We start from the raw sequence: 3,710 nt of genomic DNA, 5'->3' as shown, positions 1-3,710 counted from the left end.
TTTTTTTTTTTTTTAGATATCCACTTGAATGCCTTGTGTTGGTTTTGCGCCGTGTGCAGATAGAGGCTGGGGGTGGGCAGACCCTTGGAACGAACGGGGTCCTGCGATGGGATCTCCATTTGGAATTGTTCCCTCTAAATAAAATACAACAGGTAGGTATGCAACAACTGGCTGGCGTGTTTGTAATTGGTTAGGGTCCGAAACGGCTGGTAGAAGCGGAGTTTGAACTTGAGTCACTTGTAAAGGGGTCATAGAAGGGATTTGATGTTGGGTCATCTCAGCGTACGATGGCAGGCCACCCTGAAACGGTTGTTCAACTGAATTAGATTCAATGGGATGGCTTTCGGTACGAGATGCTGGAGCTGCAGTGCTTGTATCCATAGCATTTGTCTGTGACATTTTACTGTGACATTTATTTAGAACTGGATACACTATAGAAACCTGATTGTGCCGCTGTACTGAATTGACTTCTTCTGGTGCCAGCGTTTCATTCTCAACTGTATTTTGACTGACAAATTCTTCGACAGGATCCACAATTTTATTAGGTAGCATTTCGCTACTTTCTTGCGTCGACTGATTTTCCGTTGACACAGTTTTCATCATGTTCTCTGACTGCGGCAAAGCTGGTCGATGGACCGGATCTTCTTTTACGGTACCAATAACTGTTTGAACCGAAATATTTCCGTTATTACAATTGATAGGTTTCTCCTGTTCTTCGTCGAACATTTCAATTGGTGTTTGAGTCGTAGATTGCTCTTGAATGTTTTCACTTGTATGTGAGAGAGGTATGTGAGATTCAAACATTATCTGCTGCACTGGATTAACCTCTTGCAAATGGATCGGATGGATTAGATATGGAACCATTACACCTGGAACCGGATTCTGAGATTCATGTGTTGTTGTTGTTTCTGTTACTTTTGCCAGTAAATTTATTTGATTGTCTCTGAACGAATCCAATTCCTGTAAATCTTCATCCATTCGATTAGTCAATATCTCTTTTGAAATATCTTCACCGGTGTTCGGATTAACTATCTGGATGAGAGATTGTTGTCTTCTTTGTTCCATTTTATAACTCTGCATGGCTGGCACCGACATTGATTTCTGGGGTGGAAGAGAATCACCACATGAATGCATGTAACTCATAGCATTAGGGTTAGAAATAGAATGCGGGTAAAACGGCGGACTGTTAATGGTTGCAGGAGCCATATGATAATGTTGTACGGGCAGGGTCGACTGGTTTGGCAGTAATGTAGTTTGCTGGATCCACTGACCAGGGGCAGAATAGGTAATCACTTGATTGGGGTTCATCATCATTTGGTCTCCGGCAGGAGGCGCTGTGTGTGTCGGCGGGGTCATGGAATTGGCAAACTCCATGACTGGTGAAAGCATTCCCTCGTTTGATGCAGGAGAAGAATATATTGGCATTGTTTGAATATTATGCGCAGAATTTGGGAAATATTCGTTCATTTGAATTTTCATATTGTCTCTTCGTTTTTGATTTTGTTGGTTGACATTCTGGTGTGTACCGCAAAGATTTGGGGGGACTTCGTTGTTTTTTTTCGAATCTTTAAAGAAATACTGATTTGAGCTTCGTTTCGATGACCGTTTATTTCGAGAATTTCTCTTGTGACTTTCGAAGTCTGTTCCAGCATGGGAGGTGCCACTGTTATTCATACTGTTGTCTTTTATTTTATATAAGTGTGTGTGTCTCTTATTTTGTTTTTGTTTTTAAGTTTAAAAACTAAATGTGTTTATATGTCTATATATATATATATATATATATATATATATTCCCCCCTCTCTCTATCATTCAAATTATATATATATATATTTATATATAAAGATTAGTTGTTTATTATTCAACTTCTAGATGGTTTTGATAATCCGTAACTGTTTTTCATTTGATTGTTTTCGCATTTTTCTGTTTACCGTTTTATGTTTTTTGTCGATATATAGTTTGTTCCTTGCTTGTTGTTCTGTTAATGAATTCAAATTTAGCAGTTTTGCTTTACTTCAACAAACAGCCTCATGCAGGAACGCGATATTCCAATCCTTTATAACTTATACGCCAGATTTAAATGCAAGGCAGAGGCGTCTGGAGAACGGTTTTGTTATGTCTTAACTTCACCAGGAATTCCTGTTCGTATCTCAACATTATTAGTTTTATGTGAAAGACAGCCAAGCTCGCTCTCTTTCTCTTTCTCTCTCTCTCTCTCTCTCTCTCTCTCTAATCTGAATCTTTGAGCGTCATTTTCCTTTAACGTAATTTTCTTTCATCTACCATCACCACTACTACTACTACTACTACAGACACAAGGCTAACAATTTGAGGAGTGGGAGTGGGGAGGAATTAGTGGGTTATATTTATTAACTCTTCTGTTTCACTGGTATTTTATTTTACTGACCCCCAGAAGGATGAAAGGCAAAGTTGACCTCGGCGGAATTTGAACTCAGAACGTAAAGAGCCCGTAGAAATTCCGCAAGACAAGTTGTCCGGCGCTCTAACGATTCTGTCAACCCATCTTCTTTAAACTGTTTCAAGTATAAGCACACATGGCCTGGGGATGAAGAACGGGTGGAGGATGGATGAGGAACGGGCGGAGGGTGGGCGAGAAACGGGTGGAGGGTGGATGATTACGTCGAACCCCAATAATTGAGTTTTTTTCTCTCCCTGTAAACATTTATTAGATATTTTATTAATAACATTTAAATACAAAGAAAGAGTAGAAAAGAAAAAAAAGCGGCGGGCGGAAGTAAGTGGTCGAAGATGGAGGGGGAGGGAGCAATGGGCTGCACACCCCAGAACAAAGAGCATGTCCAACTGCATCCCGTGGTCGTGACTGTGATGGTGTCGCAGCCACTCCACCTCGCGAGGCTCATTTCTCAGACGGGCCGCCATTATTCCGATTTAGCGGAGGGAATCGATAGTGCGGAGTCAGAGAACACCTCACTTCTCGACGGCGACCGGCACAAACTGGCGAAATTTTTTCCCCACTGGAGTTCCGGACCCCAGTGATAAACTCATTTACATACAGCCAATCAGAGCTCACCTTGACCTTGTTTTCAAGTTAACAAACACTACCAAGTAAACTCAAGGCGAAGAACGGTGTTGTAAGTCGACCGATCGCCAAGTTTATGCTTGATTTTAGAAGGAGACAAGTAATTAGATAGATTTGCGTCTATACCTATCATCGGATTTTGTTACGGCCCCATTATGGTAAAGATGTGAATGGGAAACAAGAACAAGAACAACAAGCATTCTTAAAAGAGAAAAGAAGCAATGGTCATTCCTTACCCAAGTGACCTTATCTTATCACCCATCACTTGTTATGATCGGATTGTGGCATCATTACCACGTTGGGCTTCCACCACTCGAGCCGATCCTGCGGCCTTGATTCCCTCACAACCCACTGCACGAAGTCTGACAATGCAACCCATGTGTTTAGCTTCGAGGTGCTGGTCACCTGAGCCGCAGAGCCAGTCTCATAGCTTCCTCTAAGTCCTTAACTAATACTGATTCCCTCCTAGACTCTCAAGCCACTAAACCTATGCTATAACTAATAGACACGAATTTAATGGCTCGCTTGAGGGCATTCCACCAAATATTATTAATAATGGACCCGGTTAATGCCCTTTGAATCAGTAAATTCATCCGGTCTCTGTACTCCTTAATCGCCAAAAGGGACGTATTAAGTTTCCAGTAGCCGGAG

Source organism: Octopus bimaculoides, chromosome 24 (genome assembly GCF_001194135.2).
Source record: "Octopus bimaculoides isolate UCB-OBI-ISO-001 chromosome 24, ASM119413v2, whole genome shotgun sequence".
NCBI classification, from domain to species: Eukaryota; Metazoa; Mollusca; class Cephalopoda; order Octopoda; family Octopodidae; genus Octopus; species Octopus bimaculoides.
This window is presented reverse-complemented; position numbering follows the sequence as displayed.